The 17,657-nt window shown below is 40.1% G+C and overlaps 1 protein-coding gene across 3 annotated transcripts in view; it reads right to left on the bottom strand.

The window, feature by feature from the left end:
• FOXP1 (forkhead box P1) overlaps nt 1-17,657 on the bottom strand; it is a 564,989-nt gene that overhangs the window by 379,177 nt on the left and 168,155 nt on the right. The window lies entirely within an intron of this gene.

Genomic DNA, 17,657 nt, shown 5'->3' on the forward strand with positions numbered 1-17,657 from the left:
ACTTAAAACTTAAGGTATTTAAAAAAAGAAAGACTTGAAATGCGGAATTTTAAAATTTGAAAGTAAGACTGGTACAACTAAATGTCATATTTTCCACATCTGCAGTTTTTCAAGTGCTCATCACTTCTTAGGTGAATTACCATTAGTTTTATCTGCTATTGACTCAGAAAGCTGAGACAAGAGGTCCCCATTTTTTTTTAGCTACAATGAACTACTTTTATTGAATTCTAAGCACTCCCATCAACACAGACACTAAGTTACAGAAGATTCTACCAGCGAACACTTACTATTTCTTAGGTATTAATGAACTCACACAGAGTATCTACCAAATTGCCAATCAGAACTCACAGATAGAAATATTTATGGCCAAAAGCCAAGGAACTTGACAGTTTGGTTAACCCCAGAAGCCTTATCTCATACAAATGAATGAATGAACTTTAGGCCTTTGGGAACATAAAAAACAAACAATAAACAGCTCAGTGAAGTGTATATTTGAAGCTGTGTCCCCAGCATCCTTTCTTCCAAACCCCTCCCAAATAGTACCAATTGACAGGTAAGGAGTCATGGGGTTCTGGAGAAGCTGACTCCACCCCAGCTCCAGGGGTGAAAAAATATCACTTAGGAGATGCCAATTAACACATTCCATTTCCCTGGCAATAAGGAGCGTGGAATGTGCTAGAAACCAGTCCAATTAGACTTTCAAGAATTTTCCTGAAAATCTTAACAGAAGATTCCCTTTTCCTCCCTCCCGTTTGGCATGTTCAAGGAAATCGATAGCCCAGCAGTTACTGGGAACCATCTTATGAGTGCAAATAGAGCCAGTCAAAAGATAGGCCACCACTGTGGAAAACAGAGCTGAGAGAGAGAGCTGAATCAACTCTCTCCTGCACTGTACCTCCTTAAAGCCTTGCCAGTGGCACTGTGTAAGCCTGCCTAAACTGGACTTTCTGTTGCTTACAACCAAAGTCATCTTAACTTAAATACTAAAAAGCTCCATGATTATATTTCCCCAAACCCTGGGATTCTGGAACCCCAGGCCTTAAGGACCATTGTCGTGGTGATAAATAGATCTTATACATTTAGATGGGGTATCAGAATGTGTAAAATAACCCATACATGTGCATTTCAAGCTTGGTAAACATTTTTCAGAGTTTTTGTAACTCCAGATCTGGCACATCACTGTGAAAACTATGAAAGATAACAGCATCAGGAAATTGCCTGATTATACGATAGCCATGATGGCTGCCACTATCATGGTGAAGTGACAGGAGAGAGGAGCTGGCTCCAAGCGGCTCACTAACTGCAAATGCTTTCAGTCAGCTCTGCATCCAAAGGCACCATTTAGCCATTTCATTATCATCTTTAATTTCCAGAAGAAGGGAGAGAATTCATTATCAATGAAGACTTTAAAAATAGCATATGAAGTAGTCAACTTTATAAGGAAGATTAGATGATCAAAGGAATAAATGAAGTGCTGTTAAATATTCCCATAAACTAGGTGTTTATAAGGCTGAGGTTTTAGGTTTTCTGCCCCAGGATTCAGAGGAGAGAGACCCTTGGCCTAGTATAAGAAAGTAAGCATCAATGAGAAAAGGCTAGTATTTAGGGCCGTACTGTGAGGTCCTACATACACCTCAAGACTTAACCTATTGGGGCTGATAAAGGCGAGCAGTTGAAAAGAATGGAGTTGGATGGGCAGAGCCAAAGCTGGAATAAAACACAAACATGTCTCTCTATGCATAGTCTGAGCTGTTGCTACATTTGAAGCAGAGAGGGTACAGGTAAAAAGATCATCATTTTACCGGTCGGCAGTTCCTACTTCATATGCTGCTTGAAAAGTAGAAGACAAGGCCCCCCAAGAAGCCAGCTTGGAAGGAGATGGTGAACAGAAAGAGAAAGCTAAACTGCTGTTTATAAGAAATATGAGCAGGTAATAGCAGAGAAGTGAGAAGCAAGAAAAAGATGAGAGAAGAGAGGAGATAGGACAAGTTAGGCCATTTGCAGGTAGTGGTCTATGGAGAATGCCATCCAAGGGCAAATTCAGAGTGGGAAAACATATAATTTATTTTTATTTTTTATTAAAATTTATCGGAGTGACAATGGTCAACAAAACTACATAGGTTTCAAGTGTACAGTTCTATACTATACCATCTACATATTGCATTAGGTGTTCACCACCCAGAGTCAGTTCTCCTTCCATCACCATATATTTGGCAAATATATATTTTAAAAACAGGGCTGTTGAACATTTGATTCTAAATCTCTCTGATGCAAATGTCCTCGAACTTCCTGAACTTCAATGCCCTGTGTGAATTGTGTGGAAGGAAATTACAGAAAGGAGCTAATTTCTAACTGAGAGGACAAAAGAAAAGAGCAATGAGAAGAGAGAATATTGAAGAGTTCTTTAACCAAAATCAATCATGAAAATGAAGTCTCTAGGAATTCTCATTGGAATTCCCATAGGGAATAAGATAAAGGCTCAAGCCAATTTTATTAGAATCTCAAAAGTCAGGGTGACCTCAGTTGATAAATGACTTCTCCAACCATTATGACAAAGCCCTCAGTAACATGGCCAACTGGAGACCCCCAGGAGAAATGTGAACGATATCCCAAGTTGACACTGGTGTGAAGACCTGCAGAATTTTCTCAAAATGAGTACCACCACCTATAAAGGATTCACATGAATTTCACAGTACTGGCAGTGTGAGTAGTGGGTGGCGCTGAAGCTTTTTAAGGTATTTCAAACCATTCTAATCCCTTGCTAAATGTCCATGTAAGGAATCAAAAAGCAGAAGTTTAAGTCCACTAACATTTTGTCAGCTGACATTTTATAGGACCCCCAAAATGAAATTACTTAGTGGCATCTTGAAAGAAAAAGAGCACTGTCTCATTCTCCAATCAGTAACACAAAATAGACTTTAATAATAACACAGCATTTCTCTTGCTCTTGGGGGAAAAAAAATTAAAGACCTGGAAGTCTTAATTGTTAACCTTATTAGTAATTAAGGAGAGGCGCAGAGAATGGAAGTAAAAAAATTCTTAATCACAATCCTTCATTGGTACAAGCAATGAAAGTATGAGCTTCCCATATGCATTTTAGCAGATGAATGGATTTTCAGAGGAGAAAATATCACCCCAAAGGAAAAGTTAACACATTTATTGACCATACTCTTAGCCCATATTTCACATCATAATGGTAATCTTGCTGAATTCTGTGAAATCCTATTATAGATCATTTAGCATTTACTACAGCATTTAAAGCAGCCAGGCTTCTCTGCTGGAATGAATTGGGGGGTGGGAGGTATAAAATTCTATGTGCTGGTCTGAATCTCGTACACTCTAGAAGTAAACTCCATCTCCCCTTTCTACTGCTCTCAAGTTGCAACCACATGGAGCAGACTCGTCCCCAGTCGGCTGCTCACAGAAGAGATGATACCTAAGCGACTCGCGCTCTCCCCACTTACTAAATGAGGTGGGAAAGGCTCCCACGTGTACATGTGTGCTTAAGAGAACGGCGCATGCTTAGAATACATACACAAATACACACAGTAATACATATGAATGTATATGGGAGTACATATATATATATATGAATATGTATACAAATATGAATATGTATAGCATGTGTCTGAAGCATGGCCCACAAATCTGTCATCTTCAACGTGCAAAGATTTTTCTTTATCTCATAAGGCTGATTTATTTCCTGGTCTCCTCCAGCCACTCTTTTCTCTCCCCCCTCACTAAATATACTAGTCTCCTTCTCTAGACTCACTTCCTTGGCTTCAAATCCACATCTCCAGCCCGAATACCTCCCCACTCTCGTGTCGAATGTGTATTTCATCACCTTCCAGAAAGACTATGCCTGAAAACGACGCCTGCGCCTGAAATGACATCCCAGCCTCACATCATCGCTTCCAAGCCTGCCCTCTCTCCTCTTCTGGGGACACGTGCTGGGAACATCAACCCGACTCTCCCAGTCATGCATCTTTCACACCAAGTCCAGCCCATTAAATTTCAGGGTTTTCTAACCTTCCATCATTGCCTATCCAATCCCTTTAACCACCCTACTGAAGACTCTGATTGCACACTTCAGAAATATCACAGTTGCCTCTAATTTGGGCTCCTCACCACATTCTAGAAAATGATGATAGATGATTTAACTACCCTGGAGCCCGCTCTGACCAAGAGACTTCTATACTCATAAAAAACCTGGTCACACCCACTGGCTGCGTAGTCAGAATCTTCAAAAGGCTGATACGTGAGTCACGGAACCGATTTGAAATCATGGCTCCATCTCACTACTCTGTGCCAGTGGTAAGATCACATATCCTTTCCAGGACTCAGTTTCCTCACCTGTACAGTAATCTATGGAAAATGCTAGTACTCCCTTTCTTGGGTGTTATACGGAAGAAAACATAAGGTACTACAAATCATTATACTTGATGCCTTGCCTACAGCAAATGTTTTCTTCTATTATTACTACTCATTAATGTTACTGGAGAAATCCCTTGCTTCTCACTGGTAATTTGAAGTCCTCCATGTCAGGTACCTTTCCAACTCATTTTCTCTCTTCCTCTTATATTAATTCTGCATCAGCCAAAGGGAATTAATTATTCGTTGCCCTCCTCAAGTACCAAGCTCTTTTTTCTTTGTTGCTTATTCACTCTGTTCCCATGAGCCAGAAAACCATCACTTTTCCTAACCAAAATATCTAAAGTTTACATCTTCAGCAAGTTGTAGCTGAAATTCTCCATGGGGATCAAACAAACAAACTCACTTTTCTTAACACTTTATTCCAAGACAACCTTTGCATACAAATTTCTTTCCCCTCAAAATTGCCTATAGTCATTTCCAAATGATATTGAGCTATCAGTCCCTAAGTGGTGAGTGGGGGAGGGGACAGAGGCATCAAATGATCACATCCTGCACAGGATGGGGCAGCGTGCATCTCCTGTAACAGGAAGTCAAAAACTAGCTCAATAATTGTATCATCTTGAACGCTACCACTAGTTAGTAAACACATCACCTTTTCTTGGTTCATTTAATATCGATATAAGCGGAGCAATTAGTGATTTTATATCTAAAATTATATTTCTTTTCCCATTATAAGTGAGGATTTTAGATGCTTTAATAAAGCATGTTAAGAATAAGTTTTAGCTGTCAATGAAACCACTTCATACCTAATGACTTAATATTGACTGTAATCTGTCTCTTTGAATTCATATTGTTAATTCTACAGAGATGTATAAACTTCTTATTGTGAAGTATGACAAACGTATACCAATTCTTAGAAGTGATGTCTGCATATGTGACTACTACATATTATAAGCTCATGTCATCTTCAAATGGTATTTATTTAGGACCCATATGTTCATGCTGCCTGACAAAAACAAAGCCGCAGTTCAATCCAGCTTCTATTTATTTCAACATCTAATGTTCTTAAGAGAATGGGTGGTTCTCTGTTATTGAAAAAGTTTGTAACTGTCAAAACAAGAAACTGACTTGGTTATAGTCAGAAGCTTATAAAGCCAATAGCAAAGCAATGCCAGAACATACAGTGAAAAAAAAAAAGAAAGATCCTGTCAAGTTTTCCACCTGAAAGTCTGTTTCTATACATTGCCTATATATCCAGCCAATTCAAGAGGATGAAAAGCAAGGACCCTTTGCTGTAATGGAGCCAACACAGGCAGTGGGTTTCCTTTTCCTAACTTTGTTTTTTCTAATGTCCTGTAGACTCATCGTAAATCATTTCAAATCTAATTCTCCTGCTTCCCAATTTTAACTGTTGGCCTTATTTAAAGAATTGCCTCTATATTTAACAGATTCCATATCCATTCTGAGAGCTAGTCAGCTAAAAAAGAGTATGTTGCTCGAAAATGCATCATTCAACAGCCCAAGTTTTTAAGCAGCTTAAATGATAAACGTCCCAATTGTCTTACGTAGCAGTGATTTGAAAACTACATATATGACTTTCCAGTAATAAAGAAAATCACAGTTTAGCGCATGTTCGGCAGTTCTCACTTCTAGGTTTCAGGTGAAATGTTTTTATAAACGTGTATTCTCTAAATCCACCCTGAACACACATTACTTCACCAACAACAAAACACCGAAGTATTCAGCAGAACAGAACTACACATTTTCTTTTATGTGAAGTAAGATACACCTAGTAACACCATATTTTTTAACAGGTGGACTGTTTGGCTTTTTACTAAAATTAAAAATTAAGTAAAGTTTCCCAAAGCACAAGGTAACAGTTGACACTTAGTTGCTTTCAAGGGTCCTCTGGGGAGAAAAGGGAAGAAGAAAAAAATGCAGTGGCAGTTACAACAAATTAACAACATATAATAAAAATGTCATAAACATGTGGCATACATAATAAATCTAATCAAGTCTACAAGGTGGCAGATAAAAATGATTAACTGCCACTATCCTTGAAAAGAAAAATTTTGTCCCGTTATTCATCACAGCTAATGTTCTGACCCCAAACCTAACATGTAGATCGAACGATCTTTATAGTAACATATTGTACCAAGTAGAACGGCCTTTTCACTTCCTATTTTATTTCCTGAGAAATCAGGAAAACAAATATGTTAGAGCCACTTTTTAATTAAAGGAGTGGCTTTGGGGTATATTAAGGTTCTCAGAATCCTCATCTCTATCAACAGAAAAAGAAGTAAGAACAACAAGAAAAAGCTGTGTGTTGATAGAACAAAAGTACTCCTTATCTTGAGGCACCATTCAGTTACTTTTTTATTGGTTGACGGCATTCATTTCCTTATTCTGATATGGTTACCCGTTCAACAAGGTCTCCAGCCAATGTGGACTATATATGCTCCATCTGCGAGGTGTGGCTGTGAGTGGCACCTAAGGAAATGCAGGAGACTGAAGCTTGCCTAACAGGTGGGGGGGTCTGTGGCATAGCAAGGGCCTGGGTACGACCCATCCACAGGAGCACAGGAATTCCCACTGACAAAGACTGTCCCCTGACAGGTAGCAGGTCTGACTGCTCTGTTCTTACGGTTAAGATTCTCCAGACAAAACCACTGTGACAAGAAGGGTTACCTAAAGTGAGGATTAGCATGCTGACATGTAAAAAATAAGATTCAAACGAAGAAGCTGCATAGGTTCAAATGAACACACTCCTACTTGTTCTTCACAGGAAAAACAAAGACCTTTCAGAAACATCTCCTCTGAGAGATGTAATAGAATATGAGTAAATTATAACAATTAAAAACCATTAAAGATAGAATAATTGAGAATACCTGTTTGGGTAACAATGACTTTCTTGAATTCCTCGTCACAGAGGGTCTATTTTTAATCACTCTTTTTGCAAAATTGCATAATTTAATGGTAATTGTGGAGTTTTAATTTTTATACATCCACAAGAACATAAAGTGAAAACCATAAATTATATACTAACTCCAGCTGTTAAATGTTGGCATTTTGTCTTAAAAAAAAAAAAGTTCAAAAATCTGTTTCCTTAAACCAAGGAAATGTGGGAAAGGCCATCCTGCCAGTGGAACCCTTCGGCGGCAGAAAGCTCCTGCGGCGGTTTCTTGCCGAGGCAGCAAACTCCACTGAAAGAGAAGTTGCTGCCAACTCAAACACTGTTTGCTTTCACACCCAAGAACAAACTGTGTGCATGGCGGAGGCATCCGAAGCGCTGGGAGCAGCTGCAGAGGACTGAAGAAAGGTAACAGTGGGATCAGAGCTACTGGAAACTGGTTCTCGCTTTCCTATCAGCAAGTCAGCATCCCAGAAAACAACGCGGCGCGTCCTCCTTGCGTCCCGGCAGCCCTGAGTCAGTACCTGCTGTAATCCAAAACCTCCTCTTTCCAAGGCAACAAGCCAAGAGAATTTTCAAAAAAGAAAGGGGGAAAAAAATCACCCAGACAAATGAAATACATGCTCCTTCAGTGTGATTCTAAGGACCAGTGAAGTTCAGGTTTAAATGGAATAACGAGATATTTCTGTATCTCAGTAAAACATGCAACCCACTTTCTCTGTAAGCAGGCACTGCAAAGGCAGGGTTCACTGTAACCTTGTAAACCAAAGACACAGAGCTCTGCCATAGCAAATACCATTGCTGCAAGGTTTCTGTTGCTCCAAAGACTCTCCAAGCTATCTTTGTAACCCTATGGATGGGTGTCACTAAGGAATGTGCCGGCAGAAGTCAAGAATTCTATAGAAGAGAAAGCAATCCGAGTCTCCACAAAGCAAAAGGTTTATTCTATGGAGATTTTCCGTTTTAGTTTCAAGTAAACAAAGGCTGACTTCTGGTTGGGATGGCACCACTTAAGTCCCAAATTAAAAATGGTCAAATCACATTTTTTTTTCTCTTTTCCATACTGCTTTGAAATAATAGTTAAATTACTGTGCAATTGGTTAATATGGTCAATTTCACGTTATGCATATTTAGCACAATAACATTTGTGAGTGGTGCCATGGAGGTGGGAAGAAAAGAGCCCTCATCTGAAAGAAGCTGTATGTTCTGGAATTCTGCCTCCCGCTGCCCGGCATGCTGCACCTCGAGAACCAAACTCAGTTAATCATTTCAAGGAAGAATCCTTTTCTAGGTAGAAAATCATATTTTTCCTTCAAAAACCCAAACTTCACCTACTCCCTCCTTCCCCCAACTCTGTTACAGAAATCAGCTCACAAAAATGTCACGTGCTCAAAACACGTCTATGAAGGAAATGGTGAATCTATACGAATGGAAGATCTAAATGTTCTCCACTTAAAAAAATAAAGTTTATTTTACCGAGGGCGAAAATATCACATATTTCCAATTCCAGATTGGACCTAACAAGGTTTCAATATTAGGAATCAGCTTTATTGACTTCCTCTAGTTTAAAATTAGAAACCTTTTCTTACTGTCTTAACCACCCACGCCTACTGCCCCCACCACAAAAAGTTTCATGGTTTAGACACAGGTTGAAAAAATCTGTCCAACTAAACAAAGACCGCCTTTCTTCACAAATAAGAAAGAGTGTAAGACTTTGCCAACTGTTCCCCCAAGACACAATCCTACAGCAAATTCTCCTTGCCTCCAAAGTGATTGATGCGACCTCGTTCCCTTTTTTCATCACTCCCTACCTTGTCTGGTCGCTTGTGAAAACCAGGAAGCCACACACACACACACACACACACACACACACACACACACACGGTCTTTTGCTTGTGCGGGCCTCAATTCTCCAATGCCAGGTTGCTGCCAATGTCCTTGCAGCCAATGGTAAACAGGCCACAGGGTTCAAGTTAACTGCAGAGTGCTACCACACTGAACATCTGGTCATGAATGAGCGGACTGCCCACTAACTCTCAGCATTGGGCAGCTGATGAAAAATTCAACATTTTCCTTGTTGGCACAGTTGTTTTGGAGAATTCTCTAGAGCTTCCTGAATTATATTAAGAAAATTTCACTGCAGCAATCTATATCTGTGAGAACAGCTGGTGTTGAAAGGGATCTGCTGCTCTCTCTCCGTGCTGGGGGACCTCGTGTTGGATCAGGACACTTTTACTACATTTGTCCTTGAAAACGTAGCCTTCGTTCTGAGTACTGGGTAAAGCAAGTGGCAGGAGAGGCAGCTCCCAGGTGCTGGACTGCACACAAACAAAGCTCTTAATTAAGGGTGAAAAGTCTACCACCCAGCTAAGCAGACGTACCGATCGCAACAGTACAGTATGAAGCTCTACCTCAGGATTTCTCCCAGAAAAAATGCCCAAACAGTCATTAAAACTATTGTTGGGTTCTAAAATCAGTTTGGTCCTATCAGCACTGTATATTTGCTGAAGATTTTCTAGTATGAAACACTGACTAGTTCTTTACAAAACCCAATGAGATACAATGCGTCCAAATATTAATTTTTCACCACATGACGGATTTTTAAACTTAGCAAAGTCTTTTATTAAACATAAGGGTGACACAATTAGAGCAAATCAAATGTAATATATTATGCTCAGCAGTGGAAGAAGTCACATTGACAGAGGTGTCCATTGGTGCTGAAGAAAGGAAATTCTCCAAAAGAAATCTCTAAAAATATAACAGTAGCATTTAAAGAAATTAACTTGTTAATGGATATATGTGATATATTATTCTTTTTTGTTGAAAAAAAGGAAGTGGTAAACTTAAGTCAAGCTAAATTTAGGCTATTATCTATGCAGCATAAATTTCACTTCTGTGTATAAATGCTAACTTGCATATTTCTCCATGGTAACTAAACTATGATTAAAACAACAGTGAAACCAGCCTTTAAAGCCACCTGTTTAACTAGGAACAACCTAATTTACAAAAATACTTAAACTTTGGAAATTTCACGGGCATCTATATCACGCTTTTCCCAGTAGAAAGCTCACTTTTCCAGGACCATGTAATTGCAATGTACTTGGCCCAGGTCACAATCATTCTTTTTTTTTAACTAGTGTAATTTTTTCATGTATTGTTCACTCTAACATAAGTGCTATTTAGGATTATAAAGACTAAGATTCTAATAACTCTTTCCAAAAAGGAAGTTATTTTACCACTTGGAAGGGATTAATTTACCTAGAAAGTATCTTCACATTTTACAAAAAGAACTAATGAAAGAAGTGAGAAAATCAAAAATGAAATGACTACTTGAGATGGCAAGCCGCATTCAAACTAATTTTTTTTATTGAGATAGCCTTGTAATTTACTAATGAAGAAACGGACTATTTTATTGGTGAAATTAAAGAAATAATTATATTATGTCCAAGAATAGTAAAAATGTAGGTATAAGCAATATTTTTTTACTTAATTATAAAACATAAAAGTAGATTTGAATGTGAATCATTTTGAAACTTTAGAATTAGGTTTAGAATTTAAATACTGAAAACCCCTTGAAGTCGAAACATAATCATAATAGGTCAGGTTTGGTGTGAAAATCATGACTCATATTCATGACACATATTCAGAAATGCCTCATATTAAAACTTCATTATAATCAAAAATTGATCCTGTTTTTTTTTTCTTTTTTTCTGTCTCCTGGTTTTTACATGATGTAATGTCTAAGGCCACATTTCACACTGTTAAGTAATGATGACTGTATAAGACTCATGATAAAAAAAAAAAACCCTCATAAAATGTCACCATTTGTAATTTTATGTATACTTGCCTCTCTAATATCACATACATTTGCACAGTGGATGCTAATTAGATAACAATGGTATTACTATAATGTCTATAAAACCTGCCTTTAAAATGAAATTCTGTTAAAAATAGTCTTTTCAAGCTGACATAGCCCATTTCCAGGGTCATATTTAAAATAATTAGCGCCACTGCTAGTAAATGTTCTAATAAAACTCAAAAATGATTTCTAAGCAAAATGCAAAATTCTCTAAAACTTAACAATAAGAGTCTTCCAGTAATCTGGGATAATCTTTCGGGGGAGGGGGGGGCGGTCCATGAAATCAAGGAAATGTAACCCTTTAAAATTCAGACTCCCTGGGACCACGTACACAGCTCCTGGAAACTCGCTGGGGATAAGTGGACTGATACAGCCTGTTATGCTATCTGATCTCTGATACATACAAACGTCCTGCAGGGCAGAGCAAGAGATTTGAGAAGCGTAGGGAGTCAACAGCCAACTCCTGCATCAAAAATGTCAACAACTGTAGATGGAATTTCCACAAGAAGTACCAGCTCCCAAAGAACAGCATGTAAATTTCTCCTATCCACAAGCCCAGATGCAAGGCAACCAGCAGTTATTTTGGAGGTATGGGATTCCTGTCTTATAGAAACTACTGTGAGAACTCTTTAAAGACAAGTCTTTAAAACTGACAGTTAACCATTCTTTTCTAAGCTTTTCTATACTTCAAAGTCAGTCCAGCTAAGGGACAAGAAGTCTAGGAGACAGAATTCCATAGCTGGTGGTCATTTGTTATAACATCCCAGACCTTAAAAAAGGTCAGTTTTATCTACGAGTGTGAACCAGTTCCTGGGAACCATTTAAAAAACTCGGTAACTATAACCATCATGAATTTACCTGCTAAGTTTCTCCATAAGTAACAGAAAAATCTCTTTAACGGATAGAAAAATTTTTAGTAATTAAGAAAATTAGGTATTTTTAGTAGGAAAGCTGATCAATTAAAGGATCATCAATAATAATAGCAACCTCCTTTCTGTATATGATTTTGCATTTATCAAGTAGTTACCACATGCCCTAAGTCAATCTCATCATTGTGTGTCAAATTATCAATCTTATGAATGAAATGACTCACCAGGGAAACTGAATGCTTGTCCAGGAGAGCTGAGCCTTTCTTGGGACTCTAATTACAGTGCTCCCTTCAGTATTATGCCTCTTGATTAGAGAACTGAAGGATGAATCCAGGTCACCCATTCCCCACTAGTTAATACCTGAAGACTGCTTTACTGGTTGAATTATTGGCTGAAAGATTTTCAGGTCCCTTTTAGCTTGAAAATAACAGCCTGAACTATAAAGGTCAGGGGTGACCTCACTCTGGCCTACACAGTCCAGGATCAGACCCCAACTAATCCCCCTGCCCAACTAACTTCCCCTCTCCATCCTGCACACCTCATTCTTCGTCTTCAATCTGTTCCTCGAACCCATCAAGTTCATGGTACCTTCCGGTCTGGACACTAGTTGCTCCTAAGTCAGGACTGTTTGTCTCCAACCTTCTTCTGGTTGCGTCCCCCTTGCCAGTCAAACCTCAGCTCAGATGTCACCTCCTCTGAGAAGCCTTCCGTGACTACCTCTTCTAACGTGGCCCAGAGGCACTCTTATCCCACCACCCTGCTTTATTTCTCTGCACAACACTTCTACCCACTACTGTTCTTTGTTGTGTTTAAGACCTGTACCCTACCAGGATACCCGTCACACAACAGTAAGGTTCCTGGTGGTGCTGTCCAGTTATACCCCATTACTTCCAACACCGCCTGGCTCACACAAAGTCTTTCATAGGTATGTGTTAGATCAATGAAGGGATCATATACCACATCATATGAGCCCCTAGTAATGTATCCTCCCTCCCCAATAACAGGAGTCCCTTTGATACGGTCAGTTTTAAGTTTTCTGTATGAACAGGAGAGGCGGCAGTCTTATTTAGGAATTACTTGGCTGATTCTGCAGAAGAGAGGTTGGTTCCCTTAATGACATACTGGGTAAGATGTCATACTTTGAAGCACTGTGCAACTGAAATGGGTTACAAAATGCTGAGTTTAGTTATGTAAATCCATTCCATGTTGATTAATCATTTCACATGGAGGAGGAAGCACAGAGGCTTCCGTTAGAAGGGGGTGAGGATAGCTGAGACGAGCCTTCCCTGAACCAGATCTGGTACCAGGCTACGGGAACCCGGACATCAGAACTTGAAAGCATGGGAGAATCCTGCAACTTCACCACAGCCTCCACCACAAGGGCAGGATGCTCGGCACCTGTCAGGGTGACCAGAAACGTGGTGCCCAGTGACTTCAAAACTACCTGGCAGTGACAGAGAGCTGGCGCTGAGCAGGGCTCCTGGTGAGCTTGCTCTGAGAATTCACTCATTTATTCCTCACCTCATCTCCTTTTTGGAAATGAGGAAACTGAGCCAGGAAAGTGTAAGTGACTTGTCCACTGCAGAGCCAGGATGTGAACCCAGAAGTCCGAGTCAAAGCCAGAGCTCTTACCCCACAAGCCTGTGTCCTGTGAGGACAGGTGTCCTGCCAAGAACTTGATAAAGCATTTAGGAGCAATGGCCAGGTAAGATCAGGCCGGGGCAACCTATCTTCATACAGCACAAATTCTGGCAAGGTAAGAACGTCACGAACTGAAAAATCACATGTGATTATAATGACAGAAAAACACAAACTTAGGGCAGGACCAGACACATCATCTGTGGGACCCAGTGAAAAATGAAAACGTGGGACCCCTTGTTCAAAATTCTGGAGGGCTTCGAGATGGCGGCGGAGCATTAGCCCTCCGGGGCCTCGGAGCACGGAGCTCCGTGGGCACAGGCTCCACACCCAGTTCAGGTGTTTCAGTTCCGTGAAAGTCTACTCCCTGCATCTCAGTTTTATTTGCCTCTTTATAAGGTTCAATATATGAGCCATAAAGAATATGTATATTAAACGGGAAGAGACAGAGCCAAGGGATGGAGAAAGCGTGTGTATTTTTCTGACTTTAGTCTTTAAATTATCTAAGGGTTGGGTACGAGCCATCAAGTGGCAGTTCCTGGAATTGCATGCTGACTGCCTACGAGGCAAAAATCAATTTGGAAGGGACCAGATCTAAGTAGATTCTAAGGGGAATGCAAAAGAACTATCTAAACTGTTCCGTTAATTATATGGAACAAGTAATTACAGTTTGAGAAAGTTTTATCTGGACAGATTTGTTAGTGTTCTCCAAGTGATAGCCTGGATATGGGTACTGTCCATGCAGTTCTTTTGACTCAGTCTACAAATACTTCCCGAATGCACTTTAGGTGCCAGGTAACGTGACAGGCCTAGGGACACAACTCCTGTCTCTGTGGAACTAACAGGACACAGGGGAATAAATGTTAACGCGAGTAAGATTATAAATACCCATGTAATCACAAAGTATGGTAAATCTACCCAGAGGTACCATGGTTCCTCAAAAATAAGACCTAACCAGAAAATAAGCCCTAGCATGATTTTTCAGGATGACGTCCCCTGAACATAAGCCCCAATGCATCTTTTGGAGCAAAAATTAATATAAGACCGGGTCTTATTTTCAGAGAAACACAGTATCAAGTCTGTAGCAGCACAAGAAAACACCAGAGGAGGACCTTGTATTTTCCACTGAGAGAACAGGTAAGGAACAGCCCACCAAAGATTTCAGTAGCCTCACAGAGTTAATCTAAAAATCGTGGTCTTCAACTTATACTAGTTAAAGTACAATTTTCCTACCCACCCTGGAAGAGACAGAAAAGTTCCTATGTCCAATATAGTTTCAGGTTCCATACTATACAGAGCCAATCCTATAGTGTAATTCTCCTCCATATAACATATTACGAAGGAAACAAAGGAAAAAGGGAGGAAGGGCAGGAAGAAAAGGAGGGGAAAGGGTGCGGGAGGGAGTAAAAAGGACAGGAGGAAAAGAGAAACATTTCACCACCTTCTGACCACAGAATGGCTTTAAGATATAACCATTTTCTTTCTTTTTTTTTTTCTTTCTTCCTTCAAAATAGGAAAACATTCTTCAAACCAGTCACAGCTCCTATCACTGCAGGTTCTTAACCTTATTTTAACAGAGCTTTGTGTGTGCAAATAATACTAAAACCAGAAACTGTGCTTCTCCCTTTGAAACATCTGTCTAACCTGACTGTATATATGTCAGGTCTGTCTGTGTAACATGTGTGTCAACAGTGCTTCAGTAATATCTTGTCTCCACTTGCTTCTGATTTCTTTGAATTCTCATATTAACCTCTCTCTTTCTTTTTTAACAGTGCTGGGATTTTCCCTCTTTGAAACTTGACAGAAACGTAAGATATTTCAGTTTTGCTATGAGGCACTAAGCAAATTGAAGCTATCACTAGCACTTTAGTCTCATGGGTTTCCTTTAAACACCTACTTTGCTGGTGTAAGCTAATGTGAACCTTTCTCACCCTGTTTAAATTCCAGCATAAAATGTGTACACAACAATAAAACATGTGGCTCATTTGTCATGCTTCCATGAGCAACTATGTCATCCACACCAAGAGCCACAGGCTGGGTGTGCACAGCGATTCTGCTCCTATTGCACATCACTCAGTTGAGCCTTCTGCAGAAAAGCTTTTAACAGCCACATCTGGCCTCTAATAAATCACTGCACTTTGTCTTCCTGCCAAAACTCCTCCTTTATCTAAACTTACATCTTCATGATGAGATAGGAAATCATGCATTATGGTGGTGACAAACAATTGTAATTATGTTATTAGTAGCCATTTAGTCTACAAAGGTGCTCAAAAAGGAAACAGAATGCACAATAAGAAATATAGGATAATACATTGATCACAGTTCTAATCCGCTTTTACTTCATGAGTGTAAAAAGCCGGCATAATTCTTGAGCACAGCAGGCAGTAATGGCATACCACTGTATGAACTATGCAGCTATTTTATTCCCCTATCTACTTAAAAATAAAAAAGCATTTAATAGTCTGATTTAGACACAAAAGTTATTTGTGATGCCTTGCTGATTATAATATTTATTTTTCAACTTTTCATCGAAATGACTTTTTGAGTTAGGAAAGAAACTTGAATTATTTGGGTTTAGAAAATTTAACAACCATATATGCACACACGTGTGCACACACACATGTGTATATTTTGGTATGTATGCATGGGTACAGATATATAGATGTGTGTGTGCATACACACACACACACACACACACACACACACACACACTGCTACAGGAGTCAAACAATCCACAACGTAATTAATTCTATAAGGACCCCAAGAAGTGACGGAAAAAAACTACAACATAGTGATTTAAGAAAAAGTGTCGTTTATTCTGTATCCCACCACCTTCTGCCATGCAGCTTAGCAGTGAAAACTCCATCAGGTTTCAAAATATAGCTGACCCTTGAACAATGCTGGGGTTAGTGTGCTGACCCCACAGGCAGTCGAAAATCCAAGTATACCTTCTGACTCCCCTAAAACTTTACTGAAATCAGCTGTCAGCATCCCTGGGGCATTGGTTTCAGAAATCCTGCAGACACAAAAACATAAGGATGCTCCAGTCCCTTGTTTGGAACGTGAGGATGCTCCAGTCCCTTGTGTAAAATGTGAGGATAATCCAGTCCCTTGTATGGAACATGAGGATGAACCAGTCACTTGTATGGAACGTGACGATGCTCCAGTCCCTTGTACAGAACGTGAGGATGCTCCAGTCCCATGTATGGAACATGAGGATGCTCCAGTCCCTTGTATGAAACGTGAGGATGCTCCAGTCCCTTGTATGGAACGTGAGGATGCTCCAGTCCCTTGTGTAAAATGTGAGGATGTTCCAGTCCCTTGTATGGAACATGAGGACGCTCCAGTCCCTTGTGCAGAACGTGAGGATGCTCCAGTCCCATGTATGGAATGTGAGGATGCTCCAGTCCCTTGTATGGAACGTGAGGATGCTCCAGTCCCTTGTGTAAAATGTGAGGATGCTCCAGTCCCTTGTATGGAACATGAGGACGCTCCAGTCCCTTGTGCAGAACGTGAGGATGAACCAGTCCCTTGTACGGAACGTGAGGATGCTCCAGTCCCTTGTACAGAATGTGAGGATGCTCCAGTCCCTTGTATGGAACGTGAGGATGTTCCAGTCTCTTGTACAGAACGTGACGATGCTCCAGTCCCATGTATAGAACGTGAGGATGCTCCAGTCCCTTGTATGGAACGTAAGGATGCTCCAATCTCTTGTATGGAACGTGAGGATGCTCCAGTCCCATGTATGGAACGTGATGATGCTCCAGTCTCTTGTATGGAACGTGAGGATGCTCCAGTCTCTTGTATGGAATATGAGGATGCTCCAGTCCCATGTATGGAACGTGAGGATGCTCCAGTCCCTTATATGGAACGTGAGGATGCTCCAGTCTCTTGTATGGAACGTGAGGATGCTCCAGTCCCATGTATGGAACGTGAGGATGCTCCAGTCTCTTGTATGGAACGTGAGGATGCTCCAGTCCCATGTATGGAACATGAGGATGCTCCA

This window comes from Rhinolophus ferrumequinum, chromosome 17 (assembly GCF_004115265.2).
Source record: "Rhinolophus ferrumequinum isolate MPI-CBG mRhiFer1 chromosome 17, mRhiFer1_v1.p, whole genome shotgun sequence".
Lineage (NCBI taxonomy): Eukaryota > Metazoa > Chordata > Mammalia > Chiroptera > Rhinolophidae > Rhinolophus > Rhinolophus ferrumequinum.